Source organism: Tupaia chinensis, unplaced genomic scaffold, assembly GCF_000334495.1.
Source record: "Tupaia chinensis unplaced genomic scaffold, TupChi_1.0 Scaffold000661_1, whole genome shotgun sequence".
NCBI classification, from domain to species: Eukaryota; Metazoa; Chordata; class Mammalia; order Scandentia; family Tupaiidae; genus Tupaia; species Tupaia belangeri.
Genome location: NW_006160183.1, coordinates 5,109,597 through 5,134,535, shown reverse-complemented (window position 1 = coordinate 5,134,535; position 24,939 = coordinate 5,109,597). Strand labels below are relative to the sequence as shown.

Below are 24,939 nucleotides of genomic sequence, written 5' to 3'. Positions count from 1 at the left end.
GGCAGTTCTAGTCCTGAACACAGTGACTTGAAATACGTACCAAGCACTTGTGCAAGCCTGCCCCAAATCCTGACAGGTGCATGAAGGAGAAGGGATTGCGGTGTGTCCATCCTCCCTGGGGGGTAATTTCACACTTTCCCTCTCTCCCTGTCTCTATCCAGCGAGTACATGCACCCTACAACAAAAAGAGAAAAAGTTTTCTATCTTAACTATGTTTTTGAAAATATTATTTGAATGGCTTTATATTATTTTATCCCATGAATTTGACATAATATATTTATCTTCCATGAACAGACATGTAGATTGTGATAGAGTCCCGTGACTGTCACCCCAAAACATGCCCCCTGGGTATGCCTGGAGACCAGCAGATGTTGGAAGAGGCTTTCTGATTTTCTGTTATCTACATGTAGGCCAGATCTGCCAAAGGAGAAAGCAATTACCTTTGGTCCCTTCCCTGAGTTTTTGTTAACTAAACCCATATTGCAGGAAGGAATATACTAAGGAATATCAACACACCTGGACAGATTTAATTATGAGCTACTATTCTCCCAGACCCAGTCAATTTCCAAAGATAATCATTTAAAAGCCATTATTTGAGCATTGGGCCCATTATTTCCCCCTGAAACTGTTACTTCTTAAAATCACTCATTTGTTCTCCTATCTCACTGCCCTATAAAGGAGAGTATATCAACCATCTAAACTTCATTAATCTATTGGGTAATCACATTCCTGTGATTTTTTTCCCCCATGCATGTTAAATAAAATTTTGTATGCCTTTTTCTTCTATTAATCTTTTATCAGTTCATTTTCAGTGAAACATCAAAGGATAATGGGAAGTTTCCCTCTTTGACCCTATAGTTGTTTCCAAGTCTGACCCTTGTAAATGATTAGTAAACATGGTTGTGGACAAATATCTGTCCCCAGCTCTGATTTAGTATAAAGTTCATGCTTAGGATAGATATCAAAAAATGAGATTGCTGTTCTAGAAATCATGCTTCCATGATTGCCCCATGTCCTCAGAGCTCATCTGTATCAATGAGGGGAAACAATTTAGCTGACAACCCACAAATGCATGTGCTCATATGAGAGAGAGAAAGAAAGGGGGAGAAAGTCACCCCTCAAAGAGGAGTGGTCATGCTATAATCCCTTTTCTTCTACCTCTCCATCCTTTTGGGACTCTGGGCACCAATGCATGCATCCCTGCATGCACACCCACCCAGGCACCCAGCGTTTATCAAACCATCAGGGCAATATTCAAACCCTATGGTAGGCCATGTAAAATCCTGCTCCCTTAATCATTAGGCTGGGATAAGCTCCCTCCCACCAGTTTTAATAGATAGAATAAGAGAGTCTTGTATCATCTACTTCCCTGTGTTCAGAAAAAAAAAAAAAGAAAAAGAAGGAAATTTGGGGGTTTTTGTTTTGTTTTGTTTTGTTTTGTTTTTGTTTTTGTTTTTTAGGCTTTTGTCATAGGGTGCATGTACTCGCAGGAGAGAGCAGTTATTGGGGGATGGGCACACAGCAATCCCTTCTCCTTCATTCTCTTCCTGGAATTTTGGGCATGGATGCACACATGCCCAGCATGAATTTCAAGCCAACAGGTCCTTGACTCTAACCATAGTTGGCCATGTAGGAGTTCAGCACCTTCACCACCACCACATCACCTGCTGTCCCCTCCCTTCTGAAAAAGCAAAACAAAAACAACATTTTTAAAGATAAATTAAGTAAAGAAAAATAAGATAATTAAGCAAGGCTGTATCACTATGTCTTTTTGAAGAGAGACATATTCCCTAAATTTAGTCAATGCCTTGAAACAAAGTGTTAGGAGCATGTTTTTGAAACAAGCACTCTTAGTCATCATAGGTGAGTGTAAAATGGTGCAAACATTTTGGAGGAATTTAGGGGAATATTTATCAAAATTCTAAGTGCACATACCATCTGGCCAAGCACTTCAATTTCCTGGGATATATCTCCCAGAATGCTTGCATAATGCATAAATATGAATGTATGAAGATGTTAATTGCAGCACTGTCTTTAACAATCAAAATCTGGAAATAATCCAAATGTCCATCTTTAGGGTGCTGGATAAATAAATAATGCTACATTGATATAGTGGAGTATGATATAGAACTTTTAAAAAGGGATATAGCCCTTTATTTACTGACATGCAAAGATATCCAATTTAAATTATTTAGTTATGAAAGTCAAACTGCAGAATAGTTTACTTAGTATGAATCCATATTTTAAAAAGAAGCTATATATGCATGGGGAAAGACAATTCTTGCATATAGAAAGATATATTGCAAAGTTAACAATGGGCTATCTTTGGCGAGTGAGAATTAGAGTAAGAGTGAAAAGATCTTTTCTTTTCTTTTTTTTCCCTTCCTTTCTCTTCTTTTCTTTCTTTTCTTTTCTTTTCTTTTTTCTTAGGTTTTTTGCCATAGAGTGTATGCACTCACAGAGAAAGCCAAAGAGCAAGAGACAAGGAAAGTGAGAAATCATGCTCTGGGGGAAGGGCCAGGTCCTAATTACTTCTCCTCATTCTCCTCCTGGGAGAGGAGGGCACGTACACATACCCAGCATGATTTTCATTTAAAAAAAAAATTATTATTAGTTTATTTAACCACCAGGTCTAAGACTTGAACCATGGTCAGCCATGTGGGAGTCCAGTGCCCTTAATCACCACGCCACCTGCTGGCCCCAAGAGATCTTTTCCTATCTTGTGTATTTTCTTCTGTATTTAAAAAAGTTATTTAAAACAAATAGATATTACCTTTAAAATAAACATTGCAAAGCAAAAACAGGAGCCAGCAGATGGTATATGGGTTATAGAGCTAGACTTCCACGTGGCTGACTACAGTTCGAGTCCCAGGCCCAGCAGTACACATGCCAGGCACCTGTACGTGCATGCCCAAAATCCCAGGAAGAGAATGGATGAAAAAGGATTGCTGTGTGGCTATTCCCCCCTCCCCGGGGGGGGTGTGATTTCTCACTTTCCTTCTTATGTCTCTCTCTGTTTCTCTCAGCGAGTGCATACACCCTATGGCAAAAATCTTTTATTTCTTTTTTTCAACTTTTAGCTTTTTAAAGAATTATTTTATTCACTTTTATTTATTTGTTTTTATTTCTTTATTATTATTGTTATTCATACATTCAATCATTATCCATCATTAGATTGTAAAGAGACTTTACCCTGCATGATATACACCTCAGTCCGGCCCAGTTGAGAATACTATACACATCCTCATCAGCAGATAATAAACCATACTGGAGTCCCACAAGTGTATTACCTCTTTTTTTTCCCCCCTAAATTTACTTTCCTATGCTCTTCCCCTCCTACACTCTTCTTCCACCTCTTTCCACTTTGTCTCTAGTTTCCGTAACAATTTTTAATGCTTCTGTGTCCTCTAATCTTTCAGTCTCTACCACAGGGTGCAGACAGTCTGTATATGTTAAGTGGAGACATACAATGTCTCTATTTCATATTTATTTGACCAGAGAGAGGGGCAGAGTAAAAGAGGGGAGGGGAGTGAGAAAGTAAACTGCCAGGTCCGGGACTCAAACTGTGGTCAGCCATGTGAGAGTCCAGTCCCCTTAACCACCAGGCCACCTACCAACCTTTTTAAAAAATATTTCTCTTTTTTTTGAAGAATTACTTGATTGGGACCAGCAGTTAGCGTAATGGCTATGTCACTGGACTCCCACATAGCTGACCACAGTTCGCGTCCCGAACCTGATGGCTTAAAACTCACGCCAGGCACATGTGCGTGCGTGCCCAAGATCCCAAGAGGAGAATAGAGGAAAAGGGATTGCAGAGTGGCCATCCCCCCTGGGGGGTGATTTCTCGCTTTCTGTCTCTCTGTCTGTCTGGCTAGTGCATGCGCCCTATAGCGAAAACCTCTCCAAAAAAAAAAAAAAAAAAAAAAGAATTACTTTATTTAGCTTTACTTATTATTATTTTTATTTGACCAGAGAGGGACAGAGTGAAAGGGGGAGAAAAATCTTAAAAGTAAATAAACACATAAAAAATTTAAAATAAAAGTAAAAACAATAATTTTTATGCTTTCAAGTCCTAGGCAGAGAATTTACCTGTTTGTGGGTTTTAGAAATGTTTAATGATTGTACATATTTTCTTTGAGATAATTTAAATCATGGAAGGATCAAAGCCGAGCAAAATACCAAAGTTTGAGCTACCCAATCCACGCTCCAAATACCTGGCGTCAGGTATTACTGACATCATAAACCTATGTTGGGTTCTTTTCTACAGCAGGGTAGAAACTTTTGAATGAGACCGTTCCCAGTCTGCAAGACTGCAGAGGATTCTCATCCATGTGGCAGGCTAGACTCGGTGTTGGTAGGATTTATTTTAATTTACCCTTGGCCTTCCCAGAGCAAACCTCTGAGCAACAGTTTCTGATTGCCCTGGTGTCTGTTTCTGTTGGTTTGTTTGCTTCTGTTTTTTGTTTTTTTCTTTTGCCACATGTTCTCCGGGACAAATGATTTATCGGTATTCTAGGGCTGAATCCTTTTTCTGGCCACATTTTCCACTTTGCTTTGCATCTGCGAGAAATAACCCTAAGAATTTCTTTTCAATTTCAATAGTTAGTTGCCACTTCGTTTAAGATAGAAAGAGTATGGGAGAGAAAGAGACAGAGAGAAAAGACACCCTTGACAGGGTCTCATCATACTGTGATCCCATTTCCTCAGTCCTTCGCTTCTCAGGTTCCTGAGCACCTGGCTTGTTCTTGGACAGATCCAGAGATCTAGACCTGCCGTTGTCCATATGGCTTCCAGCCTTGCAGGGTACTTGCACCACCACTAGTGGCTAAGCCTAATTGACACCTTTGACTCAGCCCCACATCCAGCTCTAGACAACTTCAAGTTTCCTGTTATTTATATCTACTTCCGAATAACTAAAGCAATTCACACCATCATCTGGGCATATCGGCCTGTGTTTAAGCAAGCTAAGGAATAGACAAAGTTCACTGAACTGCTACTATGTGCTTTATTTCCATCACTATGAGCAAAATCTTCAAGGGGTACATGTTATATGCCAGATTACTGGCCAGACTTTTGAAGTATGTCACCTATAGCCTCAGGCCATTTCAGCTGGAGTCCAGACACCTGTAGTGTAACCACAACATCTGACCTCAATAAGTGCTTGTTCTCATTGACGTACCTCAATACTTCAGTGATACTGAAACCCTTGGATGGATTTTGAACCCCTAGAGCTACACACACACACAAAATTGTTCTCATGAGAAACCCTTGCTTTGGGGCTCTTACGTCAAAGAGTGACACGGTGCCGAGGAGGGCCATTTTGCTCTATATGAACTCCACACTGTTTTGATATGTAAGACTGAAGGCTCTGAGGGACATTCTTAGCACATTTTATTTACTTATTTTTAAATGTTCTGTAAGGCATATGTGCTCACCAGAGACAGACAGAAAGGGAAAGTGAGAAAGTGCTGCCCAGGGAAGATGGCCACCTCACAGTTCCTTCTCTTCTGTTCTCCTTATAGGTTTCAGGGCACCCACACACATAAGCCTGGTGTATTTTTAAAGCTACTGAGTGCAGTTGACCATGTGGGACCCAGCTGCCTTAACTACCATACCAACCAGGTTGCCAACACATTCTTTTTTTTATTTTTTTTGAGAGAGTTTTTTGCTATAGGGAGTGTGCGCTCGCCAGAAAGACAGAGAGAGATGGAGATACAAAAAGTGAGAAATTGCCCCCCGGGGGGACGGCCACGCCGCAATCCCTTCTCCTCCATTCTCCTCTCAGGTTCTTGGGCATGCACGCACACACGTCCGGCATGAGTTTAAGCCACCAGGTCCAGGACTCAAACCGCAGTCAATTACATGGGAGTCTAGTGACATAGCCATTACGCTAACTGCTGGTCCTACCAACATATTAAGTCTAGTGTTATACAGTGAGTTTCTTTAGCAGAAGCCGTGGCAGAGGCCCCTTGCCACCAATGAAGTTTGCCAAATGAGAACTGGCCCAGATGTGGAGCAATATGGCGGACATCCCAAAAGGGCCCAACAAAGATTTCTCTAGGTCCCTGTTATATCCCTTCATATAGTTGGTGTTTAGTACATATTACTCAAATAGACAAATGAATATATGAGGTGATGAAAGCTGAGAGACTGGTTTATAAATAAGGGGGAAGGTATGTATTCAGGGATTCCCAGAAATAACCAGGATCATTTTGGAGAAAGATAGTTCTTGTTCAAAGACAATGGAATTTGGACCCATTGTAGTTTACGCATAGTTGCAATGTCTCATTACATCTGTCTCTACAGGTAAGGACAGGTGACAACTGGGTTAGAATTACTTTTTAAACCACAGCAGTCAAGTAAGTTTTATTAAATAGGTGATCTCTGGGCTTTTGTTTTGCTTTGCCAGGAATAATAGCATTTATAAAATTGAGTACAATCCTTTGTTCTTTTGACTAGCTTTTTCTTTTTCTTTCTTTCTTTCTTTTTTTTTTTTTTTTTTTCTATCTTTTTTATTACGACACTTTTTTTTCTTTTCTTTTTTTTTTGGAGAGATTTTCACTGTAGGGCGCGTGCGCTCGCCAGACAGACAGAGACATAGCTTTTTCTTTTTCTTTCTTTCTTTCTTTTTTTTTTTTTTTTGACTAGCTTTTTCTATAGGCCATAGAATCTGTAACTCCAATCTGAAATTATCCTGTTTTTTAAAATGTGATAAATGTATACTTAGGAACAATGGTTACGTAGATACAACACAACTTACCGAATGTTTTTGTCTTCTCATTGGATTAACTGAAACTGAACCCAAAGTGAAACTACTTATGACAATTAGCATAGGCATAGAGACTTTGACTACCCATTAGAGTCTAGTAGTCAGCTCCAACTACAGAGCTCCTTTGTAGTTCTGAGACCTGACTTACCAGAGAACCTGTATATTCATTTCGAAATTTATTTCTAGATGAGGCCTTGGCTAAGGAGAGAAATGAAGAAACGGAAGGTAGATTCTGTTTGGCGTTTAAAATCAGGTAGTCAATTTGGCAGCTGGGCTTATATAACCTTTAACTTCTTCTAATTAGAAATTTTTGAAGTACCTGGCTCTCCCCAGGATGCCAATTTGCTAGAGAATCTGCTTTCAGCCTCCATATGAGAAGTCAATTTGAAACCTGATTCAACAGAAAGAAGAAAACTATAACAAAAAACAAACTTCAGTAACATGAAATAACTTATCCTCCATTGTTAGACTGATTACCAGGGGGATTATAACCTGACTTCATTTTAAACTCAGTCTTAATTAACATACCCTCTATTCAGTCACCCACATTCTCCTACTTTTAGGTCAAATTTTCATTAACCTTCAGAGGGAAGTGAGAGTAGGTACCATACATTGAGCTTTTCTCCTCCCTTCTCCTTTACCTTATCTCCCTGAGACCCAGCTGTTCATACAACCTCGCCTTCTGAACATTTTGTGACCATGATCTCCACCTCATGGAACTAATTTATGGCAGGGGCCATTCCAGAATTATATGCACTTAACATCACAAGATTAGAAGGTACTAAACCCCAAACATATTCTGCTGTTTCTATTAATTGATAAGATAAACTTTTACTGTAACCTTCAAGCAATGTATGTGCAAACCAGACCTTATCTTGGTGACAAGGAATCTGCATTGATCTTTAATTGATTTTAGAATGCTTGTTCTCTTATTTTTTAGAGAGATTTTTACTATAAGGTGTATGTGCTTGCTGGAGAGACAGAGAGACAGAGAGTGAGAAATCACCTGCCTGAGGGGATGGCCACACCACAATCCCTTCTCCTTCATTCTCCTTCCGGGATCTTGGGAAAGCATACACATGCACCCAGTGTGAGTTTAAAGCCACCAGATCTGGGACTCAAACCACAGTCAACTATGTGGGAGTCCAGTGATGTAACCAATATGCCATCTGCTGGTCCCTGAATGCTTTGTTCTCATTGGTATACAACCTAATCTTGTGCTCATGATGGGATGGACCATTCTTTTCCTGGCTATCAGGGAAACATTATTTCCCTGATGTAAGTAGAGTCATGTTTTCAGCTGAAATGAGTGTGTTCTTTGGAATTGGTAAACATTATGGGCAAGTCTTCTTAGATTTGGGGCTTTCATAGGACAGAAAGTCAATCATAAATGTTTCTTTGACTGGTGTCAGAAGGTAACTCTTTTTAAAAAAATAAAGAATTATTTTATCCAACTTTATTATTTTCAATATTCAGTTTGACCAGAGAGAGACACAGGGAGAGAGAGAGGGAAAGTGAGAAAGCAAGTTGCAAGGTCGGAGACTTGAACCGCGGTCGACCATGTGGGAGTCCAGCAACCTTAACCACCATGCCACCTGCTGATCCCATAGAAGGTAACTCTTTTGAACATTCATTTCCAGATTAAGATTTTTAAAAGTTTAATTTTATAATTCTTTTGGTATCTAATCATGACAATTATATTAAGTTAAAACCATCATTCTCCCTCATTCTATTGAATACTGGTTGTAGGACCAGCAGATAGCATAATGATTACATCACTGGTCTCCCACATAGTTGACCACTTTTGGAGTCCTGGACCCAGTGGCTTAAAACTCATGCCAGGCATATATACGTACATTCCCAAAATATCAGGAGGAGAATGGAGGATAAGGGATTGTGGCATGACCATCCCCCTGAGGGGGTGATTTTTTGCTTTCTATCTCTCTATCTCTATCTCTCTGGCTAGCACATGTGCCCTATAGCAAAAAAATCTCTCAAAAAAAATACATACAATATACATATGTGTATAAATATAACTATACATGTATACACACGTGTGTATATGTATACATATACATAAATATATACACGTGTGTGTATGTATACATATACATACATATATACACATATGTGTATATGTGTATATATGTATGTGTATGTGTATATGTATATACACATATATATATGTTCTATACACACACATACACACACACACGTAAATAGGTTGTGATGAATGCATCAAGTATCTCTTTAACAAGAAAATGGGGGTCAGCAGGTGGTATGGTGGTTAAGGTACTGGATTCCACATAGCAGACCCACAGTTCACGTCCTAGACCTGGCAGCTTGCTTTCTCACTTTCTCTCTCTCTCGTTTCTGCTCAGGACATGTTCCTCATAGCAAATTAAAAATAACAACAATAATAATAATAAATAAATAAAAAGGAAAGCAAAGGGAAATTTCAGCTCCTACTAAAAAATATAGATGCTTAATTTATTTCAATAAAGAATTTCAGAATAATATGCAGGGTAGTGAATGTGCCTATAATTCTATAAATTTATGTACTTGTGTTCATCCTATATAATTTTAGTTCCTTCTATAGTTTTAGTTACTAGTTATAGTCTGTCTAAAGCTGAGTTCAATAACTTTCTTTCTAAACCCATTCCTCTTCCTTTACTCCCAGTGTTGGTAACTGGCACAACTATCCATTCAATGTCCTAAGTAAGATATCTAGGAGGCATCCAATAGTAATCTTTTTTTAAAAAGAAAAAAAAAAAAAGCTTTAATAATATGTAATACAAATACCATACAATTCACCTTTGTTTTTTGTTATTTTAGTTTTTTGTTTTCTTTTTTTTTTCCAGGCTTAATTCACTTTATTTTCACTGTATGAAAACCCTATGTTGTGGACATAGCTGGAGCCTGGGCCCTCTACACAGAGACTCTGGTGTGAGTCTTGATGAAGTGGTCCATGAATTCCTGATAGGGAGACTTGGTGAACACAGTCTCTTTCCAGAGGTCAGGGGTCAGATAGCTGTAGGTCTTAGAGATGGCATCAAAGGTGGCCTTAGCGAAGTTGCCCACGTTGGCAGTGCAGCCCGGGGCTGAAGTGTAGCAGTCATCGATGCCAGCAGCAGCAGCAGCTTCTTGGACACAGGGGCAGAGATCATGCCAATGCTTCTGGGGGCAGGAATGAGGCACACCAGCACAGAGCCACAGCGGCCGGTCACCTTGCAAGGGACAGTGTGGGGCTTGCTGATTTTTTTCCCCCAGTAGCCTCTCCGCACCGGGACAATGGAGAGTTTGGCCAGGATGATGGCCTCTCAGATGGCAGTGGCCACCCCCTTGGAGCACTTCATGCCCAAACCAAGATGGCCATTGTACTCCCCAGTGGAGACAGATGCCTTAAACTTGGTCCGCTGGCCAGCATGAGTCTGCTTCTGCACAGGCATGATCTACAGAAGCTCATCCTTGAGAGATGCTCCCAGGAAAAAGTCGATAATCTCAGACTCCTTGATGGGCAGGGAGAACAGATAGATCTCCAGGGATTTGATCTTCATGTCTTTGACCAGGCAGCCCAGCTTGGTGACCAGGATCCACTCCTTATCCTGGGCCTTGCCTCCACAAGTTCCGCAGCTGTGGTCCCGGAGCCAACCAATGCCATTTGGTGTTTCCTCAGAGAAGCAGCTCACCTTTGTTTTAAAGCATACAATTTAGTGATTTTTAATGAATTTTGAAACTATCACCATAGTCTGGTTTTAAAACATTTTCATCACCCCAAAATGAAACTCCATACCCATTAGCAGTCACTCCCCCCTATCAGTTCTAGACAACTACTAATCTATCTTCTGTCTCTATAGATTTTCCTATTTTGAACTTCTAATAATAAATAGAATCATACAATATGTGATCTTGTGTGTCTGGTTTTTTTCACTTACCATAATGAGTTCAAGGTTGATCTGTGTTGTAACCTGTATTAGTGCTTTATTTCTTTCTATTGCTGAACAATAATCCATTGTAGATACATACCACATTTTGTTTAGCCCTTTATCAGCTGATGGACATTTGGATTGTTTCCACTTTGTGTATATGCTAGTCTTCTTTGCCCTTTATCTTCTCTATTCTTCAACAGATGTGATTCAACCATTGTAACCTCATGTGCCCCTCTTCTCCATCACTACTCTACAGCTTCATTTCAGGGTTTCACCATCTCTCACCTATATCATTGCAAACAGTTTTCTACATTTTCTCTCCCTTTCCGGTCCTATCTCTATCTCTAATTCATTCTAAACACCACAGTTACAGCATACTCTATAGACGTTTCAAACAACCAAGCATTTCTTCACATCCTGTGGGTGGTTTCCAAAATGCAATGTCTATGGATCAGGGATAGAAATGGTGGGAGGGAAAGATTAAAAAAAAAAAAAGAAGACTTTTTTTTCTGGGTCACATGCTCAGTAGAACTAGGGTATAGCTGAGGAATCACCATTATATACTTTAAAAAAAATACAGATTCAGTTTAGCAGGTGGTGTGATGGTTAAGGTGCTGGACTCTCACATGGCTGACCACGATTTGAGTCCCTGACCTGCTGGCTTGCTCTCTCATTTTCTTTTTCTGTGTGTGTGTGTGTGTGTGGGTGTGTGTGTGTGTCTGGACAAATTGAAAAATAATAATAGTGACAAATGGAATGAAATAGATAAATAATTCTTTAAAAAATATTCAGAAAGGAATTCTATCAAACCACAAAAGATAAGATAATTGCAATGCTATTTAATTCAGTTAAGAGCATTAAAATAGTACAAAAACATCTGAGAAAGAAGAGTGGTTCAGAGCATGCTGTGGAATGCAAGGTCCATTTAAATTTTAGTGATTCTTGTAAGGCATGAGCCTGAGACTTTGTTATGCCCACAACTATCTAAACAAACCTGGTTATAGATTTACGATCCAACCACACCTTTCCCCACACACACTTATACCCTTTCTTCATCTCAGTGATCTCAAGTTTATGATGCAAAGAATAAGTTATAGTCTATCAATGTCCGTATTATTTAAAATGGACCAATGTAAACTCTTGACAAACGATGTGTAACCTACCCCCTCCTGCTCTTCAGTGACCACATTTCTGGACAGCCAGAGATCGGTGTCATCTGAGAAAAATCACCCTAAGGCCTAGCTCAAATAAGCCCTTTTATTTCACTTATTATACTTGAGTCTTTCTTTTAGGTTGACATTTCTAAAATTGTTTGAGTACAACATTAATAAAAAAGGATTGGGATATACTGTCATCATGAATGACACAGTTACTATCCATACCAGGAAATTTATGACCAACCGACTACTTCAGAGGAAACAGATGGTAATTAATGTCCTTCACCCCAGGAAGGCAATAGTACCTAAGACAGAAATTCAGGAAAAACTAGCGAATATGTATAAGATCACACCAGGTGTCATTTTTGTGTTTGGGTTCAGAACCCATTTTGGTGGTGGCAAGACAACTGGCTTTAGCATGATTGACAATTCTTTGGATTATGCAAAGAAAAATGAATCCAAACACAGACTTGCAAGACATATCCTGTATGAGAAAAAAAAAGATGTTCAAGAAAACAGCTAAAGGAATGCAAGAACAGAATAAAGAAAGTCAGGGGGACTGCAAACGCCAGTGTTGGTACTGGCAAAAGTGAGCTGGAAATTGGACAACAGTCAAAGGAGTAAAGATCTGCAATGACTATCTGTGGTGATTGTGCAGATTTTTCATGAGAAGATTAATAAGCTCAAAATTTTCATGTGAAAAAAATAACAAAACCAATATCACACTTAAAATTATTGTTACAAAATATATTTCAAGTATACCCATAGTAGGACATCGATTAATATGATTCATTATATTAATAAAGCTAAGGAGTAAAGCTAGAGCATTGCCTCTATAAGTGCCAAAAAGTCATTTGACAAAATTGAGCATCTATTTGAGTTTAAAATACTCAATTAAATAGAAATTGAGTGCTATTTCAGCCCAAAAGCCATCTTCTTTCTTAATGGGAAAACATTACTAAACATAGAAAGAAAATAAAGATGGCTACCATGCCTGTTACTCATTAATATTGTAAACAGGAGTACTAGCCAATACAATTACAGAGAAAGCATTAATTGCAAAATAATGAATGAAGACAAACAACTATTCTTTGAAGATAACATAATTATATATCTGGGAAACCAAAAATAAATAGAAAAATTAATGTAAGTAAGACAATTTGGTAAAGAAGTAGAATATAAAATTGATAGAGATAAGTCAACAACCTCAAATAAACAAATAATAAGCAGATAGAAGAAGTAATGGTTGACACCTATTTGTTGCATTTTATTTTTTTAAATTTTCGTCAGAGCATATGGACACTCACCAAAGAGAAACAGAGACAGAGAGGAGGAAAGTCAGAAAACACTCCCCATGGGGCATGGTCACACACTCCCTTCTCCTCCATCTTGACCTCTTTTGGGGATTTTAGGCATGCATGTACATATGCCTGGTGTGTTTCTCAGGCTTCCAGGTCCAGGACTTGAACTGTGCTGTCAACCACATGGATTCAACCACTTCAACCATTGTGCCACTGGCTGGGGCCTACATGCACTTCTAAGTTTTTTGTCTGTATTTTTAATTTTGACAGAGGGCATGTGCACTCACCACAGAGAGAGAGAGAAAGAGTATCCCCTTTAGGGAATGGTCACACAATAATCCCTTCTCCTTTATTTCTCTATCCTATCAGGCTTTGGGGCATGCATACACATACATCTGGTATGCTTCTCAAGCTCCCACGTCCAGGAAACAAACCAAGGATTCGTCCACATGGCATCTGACTGCCTTAACCACCAGACTATGGAGTTGGCCCTAAGATATTTTTATAATATATGCCAACAATTGAAAAAGAAATCCTACAGCTGAATAACCTATGTCTAGGTTATTAGACATAGACCCAATAACCTATGTCTAGGTTATTAGACATAGAAGGGAGAGCAAGTGACTTTTCAGCTTATACTCTCCTGTTTGAATTATTAACAATAAGTTTACAAAGTTTAAAACTAGCTACTAATAGAATAACTAAAGGTGAAAGAAAGAAAGAAAGAAGAAAAAGGAAAGAAGAAAGAAAGAAAGAAAGAAAGAAAGAAAGAAAGAAAGAAAGAAAGAAAGAAAGGAAGGAAGGAAGGAAGGAAGGAAGGAAGGAAGGAAGGAAGGAAGAAAGAAAGAAAGAAAGAAAGAAAGAAAGAAAGAAAGAAAGAAAGAAAGAAAGAAAGAAAGAAAGAAAGAAAGAAAAAGAAGAAAAAAGAAAGGAAGGAAGGGAGGAAGGAAGGAAGGAAGGGAAGGGAAGGAAGAGAAAGAAAGAGAAAGAAAGGAAGAAAGACTTCCAGAGGATGGGGTGGATGGGCTCAGATGCAGGACACCTGTATATAAACCTTGCATGGTGGAGCCTCCACTCAGATCTTGCCACCTCCACCCCACATTCTGTATGTCAAAACTCTATCTAGTTGTATCCTTGCTGCAGCATGTCGTTTCACTGCTCTGAGCCTGACATGCTCTTTTTCTTTTAAAAAAAAAAAAAAAGAAGAACTTTTTATTTAACTTTACTTACTTATCCATTTATTTTATTTTAATTTGACCAGAGAGGGACAGAGACAGAGAAAGACAGAGAGAGAGAAAGCAAGCTGCCCAGGTTGGAACTCGAACCGTGGTCAGCCATGTGGGAACCCAGAGCCCCTAACCACCATGCCACCTGCCAGCCCCCTGACATGCTCCTTGTTGGGGCAGACATAGTGTGGCACTCACTGAAGCCTCTTTAGTGCCCTTCTCTTTCCACCCCCAACCCCAGCTCCAGAGAGAATTTACTACTACTTCCTTCTTTGTATCACTCTGTGAACCTCCATTATTTCCATGTCTACTTCATCCCATGAGACTGTCTGATTCCTCTCCAAGCCTACTACTTGCCTTAATATATCTGGTCAATAAACTGAGTGAGAGAGAAAAGAAAATGATTGGCTTAATTACTTGAGTGCTGCTGTCTTGATTTCTGGAAATGTAAATACCTCTACTTTGATTTTCCTATTCAAAGTATTTGTCATATATCAAGATGGTGATTTGATTTTGAAACATACTATTGGGTCATCGGAAAAGTCGTGACATATTTTCTGTTTTCTTATGCAAAATGCATCATGACTTTTCCGATGACCCAATATAAACTAAATATTCATACGTCTTTTAAAGTGAAGTAAAAAAAAAAATGCGAATACTCCTATTCAAGTTATCTCAATTAAAACCAAGATGTATAATTAAACAGACATATGCACCATATATAATTGTCAACAATTTCGATCAACTCTGTAAATTTAAGATACTATGTGCACAATAGTCATTGCCTCTGTGACCTTGTACTTCAGAACAAAGCTAGAGCTTATAAGACCATGAATGCTGTGCCCTCCAGTGCCTAGGGGTGCAATTCCAGTCCCTAGTCAGCAGGTAGTTTCCACAGTGTGTCTAGACCTGTCCAGTTTCATCACTACCCCATCAACCACCATGGGCAAGCTTTTTGTCCCTACTTCTGTTGGAATTAGCTTGCAAGTTCTAGTACAGCAATAAGGAGAGAAGAGATATGGGCTCCACTGGGATTTTGGAGTAAATGGCAATAAATGGGAAAAATGGCAGAGAATTAGATTTATTTCTGATAGTCTCAGAACTGGGAACACAAGTGGGTATAGAAGCAATGATTAAATTACTAAGTTTTATACTATTGCATGTGTAGTATTTGAGGTATAATTAAAAGTTAGTGAGATGAATGACAGAGCAATGAGTGAACAACTGAATATGGAAATAGGATGTAACTAGAACCAGTAGGAGGATATAAAAATAGAAAGAAATGAACAAATAAAGCACAGGAAATTCAGTCTGAAATTGGATTTTTCTCATTTTAATATTTTTCCAAATCACCAATATGCCTTCAAAGCATCTCACTTGAATCTTTTCTTTTCCTACTTTTTTTCAGAGCATCACTGATAAAAGGCCTATCAGGTAATATCTACTAAAGAAAAGATATACCACCATATTTTTCCTGTTTTGTTTTTTTCTTCCCCTTTATGTTTCATTTGTTTATTCTATGTATAAGAAGGATATATATAGAGAGAAAGACAGACAGAATCAGAGATACAGCATCTAACAGGTCCTGACGCATGATCCACCCCCGGCCTTGGCAGCATGGATGCATGCTCACGACTCCTTTATTCATCCATTTAGCAAACACCTGATTAACCTCTACATGCCAAACCGAGGATGCAGTATTTCAAAATGACTGACACTGAGTCTGGTGGGAGAGATAGGCAAATATATTGCTAGTTACTGTGTAATTAGATAAGTACTGTACTAGAGAAGTACACGGGGAATTAAGAGCCATCAAAGTGTGACATCTAATTTAGCCAAGGGGAGTGAAAGGAGGCTTCTAGAAGATGTAAAACTTGAGCAAACTCTTAAAAGATAAGTGAGAACAATAAGTTCTGTTAGATCATTTAACCTTTCTTTCTTTCTTTCTTTCTTTCTTTCTTTTTTTAGGAGAGGTTTTTGCTATAGGGTGTGTGCGCTCACCAGAAAGGCAGAGAGAGACAGAAAGTGAGAAATCACCCCCTGGGGGGATGGCCACGCCACAATTCCTTCTCCTCCATTCTCTTCTTGGCATCTTGGGCACATGCGCCCGGTGTGTTTTAAGCCACTGGATCTGGAACTTGAACCATCCAGCAACATAGCCATTACGCTAACTACTGGTCCCTCATTTAACATTTTTTTCATTGCCAGTTTTTTCTGCAAGAGCGTGAATTTGTACAAAGACTTTTTAAATCAAGCAACCTGCGGCCAGCAGGTGCTGTGATGATCAAGGGGCTGGATCCCACATGGCCAGCTCTACAGCTCAAGTCTGGACCCAGTCAGTGGCTTGAAAAACATTCCAGGTACATATGCATGTGTTCCCAAAATCCAGACAGGAGAATGGAGAACAGATTGTGGCATGGCTATATCCCCTGAGGGATGATTTCTCACTTTCACTTTCTTTCCTCTCTCTCTCTCACTCTCATTCTCTCTGTCCTCTCTGGCAAATGTACATGCCCTTTAGCAAACTAAAACAAATTTTAAAATGGCACAGAGGTTAAGGTGCTGGAAACCCACATAGCCAACTCCGTGGTTCGAGTCCCAGGCTGGCAGCTTGAAAATCATGCCAGGTACCTGTGCACGTGTGGCCAAAATCCCGAGAAGAGGATGGAGGAAAAGGGATGGGGGTGTGGCCATCCCCCCTGGGGAGGAGGGGGAGCGATTTCTCATTTTTCCTCTTTCTCTGTCTCTCCAGCAAGTGCATGCACCATATGGCGAAAATCCAAAACAAACAAACAAAACAAAAAGCAACCTGCGCGTTGTATGTTTTTCAAATACGTCCCCTCGCTCTGGCATGCTAGCTGTCATGCATGCTTTGGCACACTCTTGGCGTATCTCTGGTTTCACCTCCAGCTGTGATGGACAGTTCCACGCATGCAACCAGTCTATTAATAGTTACTGTGTCACTGCACATACAGCACCTTCCCAGCCTCTTCGGAAACTTTGTGCCTAGCCCAAGTGCAGGGACAGCCCAGAAGTTTAGGTAAATTAAGACTCCAAAGGAATAACTCTCAACCAATGAGGACAGAAGTTGGTCAGTGCACAGCCTCCTGTTCTTCCGTCTTTCAATCTGGGTGGCATTCTATGCACTTCTCAGAGTCCATGGAGTTGAGCCCCTATTGCCTACAGCAAAGATTTCAATGACAAAATGTACTGTCTTTTCCTCCTTTCTTGTATTGGTCTCTCTGCTTCCCTGCTTCGCAGTCCTGCTTCCTGTTATATGCCTAAAAACACACCATCTGCTATCTAATCTTCAACACAGGTTCTGTGTTTAATGGAACCCAACCAAAGACTTAATCATTCAATATTGAAGAGTAAAAGGGCCATCAGGCTTATGGGATATGAACTCTTATAAAACTGACCTCTTAGGGGCCGGCAGGTGGCAAGGTGATTAAAGGTGCTAGACTTCCACATGGCTGACCATGGTTCAAGTCCTGGACCTGGTGGCTTGCTTTTTCACTCTGCCCCCCCACCTTGTCTGATCAAAATTGAAAATAATAATACTGAAGTTAAATAATTAAAAAAAACCTGACCTCTTATCTCAATCATAACAGCTGAAGTATCTCGATAAATTATGATATTTATTGTGTCTTTGCTTTGGAAAAACCTTTTATCTTTGCACAATCTTTTGCACCTACAGAAGCCTGCAGAGAGTATAAAAGTACAGTTAAAAGAATAACAAAATGAACACCCATGTACTCACCACTCAATTTAAGAAAAAGACCATAACTAGTGCCTTAGAAGCCTATTAGGTACCTACTCTCATCCACCCTCATAACTGTAACTCCATCTAGTACATCATTTCATTTTTCTGTTTTTTACATTTTATATAAATTATATTATTCTTTTTTTTTTTTTGAGAGATTTTCATTGTAGGGCGCGTGCACTCGCCAGACAGACAGAGAGAGACATAGAGACAGAAAGCGAGAAATCACCCCCCAGGGGGGATGGTCACGCCGCAATCCCTTCTCCTCCATTCTCCTCTCGGGATCTTGGGCACGCATGCACACGCGCCCAGCGTGAGTTTTAAGCCACCGGGTCCGGGACACGAACCGCGATCGACTACGTGGGAGTCCAGCGACATAGCCATTACGCTAACTGCTGGTTCCCTAAATTATATTATTCTTATATTACATTTAATCATATATATATTTACATAAATTATATTGTTATTTAACTTTCTTTTCCTTCCTTTTTTTGTTCCATGTTATTTTTCAGACTTCATGGATTTTTTGTTTTAGAGGTTTTGCTATAGGGCATGTGCGCTTGCCAGAAAGAGAAAGAGAGACAGAAAGTGAGAAATCACCCCCCCCCAGGGGGATGGCCATGCCACAATCCCTTCTCCTCTATACTCCTCTTGGGATCTTAGGCATGTATGCACACGCCCAGTGTGAGTTTAAACCACCGGGTCTGGGACTTGAACTGTAGTAGACTACATGGGAGTCCAACAACTTAGCCATTATGCCATCTGTTGGTCCCTCTTCATGGATTTAAATGTAGTTCGTTCACTTTTCACTGTCAGATAGTATATATATATACTATTTATTCCTCTACCATTCTATTGATGAGTGTTTGGTGGTTTCTGTTTTCTGGGTTTTCGTTTGTTTGTTTGTTTTACAGTTACAAACAATGCTACATAAATATACTTGTCACCTGATGCACATGTGCAAGAGCTTCTACTCTATAGGAGTGTAAACACGGGGTTGTGGCATGTGCATGTTCAGTCTTTCTTTGTACAGTCAAACCATTGTACCAATTTATATCCAACAGGAACTATATCACAGTTTTCATTCTTCCACATGATTTATTTTTTCTTTTTTTAAAGTATTTAATTTTATTTATTATTACTATTTGTTTTTTAATTTGACCAGAGAGAGAGAGAGAAAGGGAAAGTGAGAAAGCAAACCTCCAGGTCTGGGACTCAAACTGCCGTTGGCCATGTGGGAGTCCAGCACCATAACCACCATGCTACCTGCTGGTCCCCATTCCACATGATTTAGTATTGTCTGAGTTCTTCATTTTTATTAATATGGTAGATGTTTAATAATGTTTCATTGTGATTTTATTTTACAATTCCCTGATTACTAAAAAAGTTGAGTATTTAAAAACATATTTGCATACCATCTGTGTTGTTTTCACTTCCATGACATTGACTCTTTTATGCTTGAGCATCTTATATTATCATTCCATGTTTACGTAGATTTTCATTAACATCTTTTTTTTTTTTTTAAATTGCCAGTGCGTGCACTCACCCCAGAGAGAGAGAGGAGAGGGAAAAAACAGCCCACAACTGCTTGGGCTGATATACCTTCTCCATTTCTCCACCCTTTTGAGATTTTGAGCATGCACACATGTACTCCTGACATGTTTTTCAAGTTTGTAGGGGCCAGAATTTGAATCATGGTCAGACTTGTGGAATCGAGCTCCCTTAATCGCTAGGTTATGAAGCCAAACCTTCCTTAAGGTCTTTCAACAAAATTTCTTAAATCACATAGAAGACTTTCACATCTATTGTTAAGTTTGTTTCTAGGTACTTTGTCTTATTGCTATTACAAATAGTTCTTTAAAAATTATTTTTCCTACTTTTTTTGTTATTTAGAAATACAATTCACTTTTTAATCTTATAACCTTATAAAATGTGTTGTCTATTAATTTCTTCTGTAAGTTTTTCTGATGTTCAAAAATATTTATTTATAAAAAATAACAGTAGAATAAATTTATGCTGAAAAATGCAATGATAAATACAATTGAAGAAAACATAGAGGGAACCAGCAGTTAGCGTAATGGCTATGTCACTGGACTCCCACGTAGTCGACCGCGGTTCACTTTCTGGACCTGGTGCCTTAAAACTCACGCCGGGCACATGTGCGTGCATGCCCAAGATCCCGAGAGGAGAATGGAGGAGAAGGGATTGCAGCGTGACCATCCCTCCTGGGGGGTGATTTCTCGCTTTCTATCTCTATGTCTCTCTCTCCGTCTGTCCAGCGAGCGCACGCGCCCTATAGCAAAAACCTCTCAAAAAAAAAAAAAAAAGAGAGAGAAAAAAAAAAAAGAAAACATAGAAACTCTACATTGATACATTGGCACAAGCAGGAAGAGTAAATGTACCAACCAGACCTAAATGTCTGCAGGACATTTTTATACTACTCCTTAAGAGATACCACTCTGAAAGGGCCAGCAGGTGGCGTGGTGGTTGAGGTGCTGGACTCACACGTGGCCAACTGAGATTCGAGTCCTGGAACTGGCGGCTTGGTTTCTCACTTTCTCTCTCTTTTTGTAGAGTGCATGTTCTCTGTAGCAAATTAAGAAATATTCATAATGATATAAAAAAGAGATACTACTCTGAAAAGATTTTGTCAGCTTAAATAAGAGAATGAGTACACATTATAATCATACATTTACATTGATCCTGACTTTGTTTAAAAATTAGCAGTACTTACCTGGCAGGGGAGATACCATGATCATGAAGGTGGTTTTCCAGAAAGGGGGCTTATCCATTGCACTCCAAATGTGCTGACCCCTACAATTTCCCCAAATGTGGTAACTCAACTGCTAAAACAAAAAAAATTAGCAAACATTACTGTAGAAATATTAATATGTCAATTTCTGAAATGATGCATCTGGATTTATTTAATAGTTGAAAAAGACCACATTTAGCAATAAGCATGAGTTTAGTCTTCCATGTAGAAAGAAATCAGATACATTAAACTTTAAAATAAAAAGTTTCCTATTATTTGATAATACCAGTTTAAGACTGTAAAAATGCATAGATCTTTAACAAAAGAATGGGCTGTACAGGAGTATTTCCCCTTCACAATATTCCTTTTCCTTCATATGTGAATTATTGGTTATGCTTTAGGATTTAACTGCTAGCATTAAAAGCCAACTATTTGAGGAAGAGGGAGAAAAAGGAAAGAGGAATGTATGTAATGCAATTTTTTATTAGGTTCAATAAGCATAATAGTATTTTAAGAAGACAAGGTAAAAATTATTCAAGGCTCACTTAGTTCTCACTGAATAAAAACAAAGGACTGAATACTGAGCTTCTCTGTGTGAATCTAATAATCAATGCCTTGGTCACCACGTTGCTTATCTCTGGGGTAGTCTTGCAATGATAATCATCTGAGTATTCTGCCTGGTAATTGCCATCACTGGTTTCTGACCCATTTGTTCCTGTTCCTTGGCTGCCAGTGTGAATGACCGCTTCCGCTGAAGCAACATGTAATTTGGAATCATATGCTTGCCGCCCAAGGCCATACACATTCCTCTTTTCTGGAAAGCTACTTCGTCAGTACCTATCTGTGGAGAAATAGTTGAGCTGCCTGCTGGTTGTAATGAAAGTTCAGCTCACAAGGAAAGAATGAAAGGATGATGGGCATCAATAAAAGGTGTTTGCTGTGTGAAGTCATCCAAAAGAAACAATCAAGAGAGGAGACATTTTTTGGGACCAGCAGTTAGCGTAATGCCTATGTCGCTGGACTCCCATGTAGTCGACCTCGGTTCGAGGTCCAGACCTGGTGACTTAAAACTCACTCCGGGTGCGTGTGCGTGCATGCCCAAGATCCCAAGAGGAGAATGGAGGAGAAGGGATTGCAGCATGGCCACCCCCTCTGGGGGGTGATTTTTTGCTTTCTATCTCTCGGTCGCTCTCTGTCTTTCTGGCAAGCGCACGTGCCCTACAGCAAAAACCTCCCCAAAAAAAAAGGGAGGAGCCATTTTGGAGCTGGCAGGTGGCATGGTGGTTAAAGATGCTGGATTCCTACATGGCCAACCACGGTTCAAGTCCTGGAACTGGCAGCTTGCTTTCTCACTTTCCCTTTGTCTCTGACTGGCCAAATTAAAAAATAATAACAAGTGGAATTAAACAAATAAATAATTCATTTAAAAAAGAGAGAGAGGAGCCATTTTAAAAACAAAAAGTGCTAGTCCTAAGAGTACATAGCCCCTTTGTGTGTCCTCAGGTCCCTGGGGATTATATGTATGTTACAGAACCAAATCAGAGTTTGTCTACTTTTTTTTTGTTGTTTTTAGAGGTTTTTGCCTCAGGACAGTATGCTTACCGGAGAGAGAGAGAGAGAGAGACAGCAAGAAGGAAAGTGAAAAATCACCCTCTAGAGGGGACGGTCATACCACAATGCCTTCTCTTCCATTTTCCTCCTGGGATTTAGGGCAAGCACGCGCACACACCTGGCGTGATTTTCAAGTCATGGGATCTGGGACTCAAACTGTGGACAGCCATGTGGGAGTCCAACGATGTAACCACTACACAATCTGCCGGCCACCTAGAGCTTCTTTTCTTAAGAGATTAAGGGATGGGTGCCCAGGGTAAAGAAGACAAATGTTTGCATTCCCCCAAAAAAGCTATTGTATTATGGACTAGTCTTGAAGACATGGTCCAGAGGGTTCCCTTGTGATATACTTAAGAGAAATTATTAACCCGATCATTTCAAGTATTCTAACAAAAAAGAGCTAAAACTGGCCATTTCCGTTTTATTGAAATTAATATTATTCTCCTCTCAAATTAATTATCTTTATTGAATTTTCAGATAATAAAAATTGCATTCCATTCTATCAGCTAGCTTCAGCTTTTCATCACAAATTAAAGGACAAAATCCCTTTGCTTCCCTTGCAACACTTCTTGCTATGAATACAAAATACTGAATAATATTGCAATTGCAAACTAATTAATTCATTCAAGAAACCTCTGGAGCTATCTTTCTCCCTCTCTAGTAACCACTGGAGGGAATACTCAGGATTAAACATTTCCATAAAGGAAATATCCTTAAATATATTCTTCTATGTTGCCTATAAATCACCTGCTACAAGATGAAATGGTTTCCATGGTAAACTAGGAAGAACAGAATGGCAGTTTATTATCTTGGCTTTGTTCCTAAGGTTCAGATTTTAAAAAAGCTGTACACAATAGAGGACAGGTAATTGGTCCAAAAGTAATAGAGATGGATGCTGCGTTGCCAGAAAGAAATGCCTGCTACCTTTACCATGCTACTGGGCTAAATCCTTTTACGTACATCAATCATTTAATCTTCCCATCAACCCCACTAGATTGGTACTATGTTATCTTAATTTTATAGATGAAGAAAATAGGGTATGGGAGGATTAAGCAACTTGCCCAAAGTCACACTGCTAGAAAGTGACATTGTCCAGTTATGTTTAGAGTTCACACACTTAACGCTATATTGAGACCAAATATTAGACCAGTCCTACCTGGATTTAAATATATTGAATATAGTGACTTACTATAGTTTTGTTTTGTTGGGTTCTTGTTTTTTGGGGGGTTTTTTTTTGTGTTTTTTGTTGTTGTTGTTGTTGTTTGGTCTTTGGTTTTTTTTCTGCGAGAGGACATGTACATTTGCATGAGAGAGTAAGAGACAGGGCTCCAATGGGAACTGGTCATACTGCAATCCTTCTTTCATTCATCTCTCCATGCCATCAAGATCTTAGGCACATGTGCACATGCCTGGTGTATTTTTGAAGTAACTAGGACTGGGATTTGAGTCATAGTAGGCAATTTGGAATCCAACTCACTCTGTTTAGTGCTTTACTGCTATGCTACTGGCAGTCCAAGCCTTACTCTACTTCTTGTTTTTGGCCTTCCTTGTTAAACATTTGAGAAAAATGGGACACCAGGTGGTGCAGTGGTTAAGGTGCTAGACTCCCACATAGTGGACCACAGTTTGAGTCTTGGAGCTGGTGGCTTGCTTTCTCACTTTCCCTTTTTCTCTTTCTCTGTTTCTCTCTGGTCAAATTTAAATAATAATAATAATGATAATAATAAATAAAATACATAATTCTTTATAAAAATTTTTTAAAATTTGAGATAAATACAAAACTCACACAACTAATCACTAACACATTCTTTTATTCTAGAGCCATGTTCTTACAATGTGGTCCCCAAACTAGTAGCATCAGTATCACCTAGAATCTTAGAAAAGCTTCCCTTCCCAAGACCTACTGAAGAAGAATCTCTTGGTGTAGATACAACAATTTCTATTTTAACAAGCACTCTAGGTAATTCTGATGCATGAAAAAGTTTGTTCTAAAGAAAGCAGATGGTTGTTGTTTAGACTTCCTTTCTCCTGTGAAGTGTTTTAACAGTATAGGTTAGAGGTAGCTGAGATCAAAGCCTCAGTTTCTCTCCCTAGCCTTATTTTGTTCCACAGTGATTTCTTCATTGAGATCTACTGCTGACAGATTATTACACCTTAAAGTTTAGTGGTTCTTGTTGTTATGCTTCCTGCTGGGGGCACAGCGGAGAGCTATTGCTACATATTCTTTTGCCTCTGATTTCACATTGTTTTTTGCTTTTCACTCCTTGTTCACTCCAGTTTCCCCTTTATTCTGGATTTTTCTTGAGCATGATGTACTCCGCACGACACACTGTCCTAATGTACTTCCTTTTCCTTTCCTGTTTGCTTTCCTAGCGGCATAGGCTATTAAATACTTCTTGGGAAAATACCACTTTGGCAGAAAAGTACTAGC

At 39.2% G+C, this 24,939-nt stretch overlaps 2 pseudogenes; one reads left to right on the top strand and one right to left on the bottom strand.

The window, feature by feature from the left end:
- Positions 1 to 9,697: 9,697 nt before the first annotated feature.
- On the bottom strand, positions 9,698 to 20,937 carry LOC102486528 (40S ribosomal protein S2-like; annotated as a pseudogene).
- On the top strand, positions 20,872 to 20,998 carry LOC114009916 (uncharacterized; annotated as a pseudogene).
- Positions 20,999 to 24,939: the final 3,941 nt, after the last annotated feature.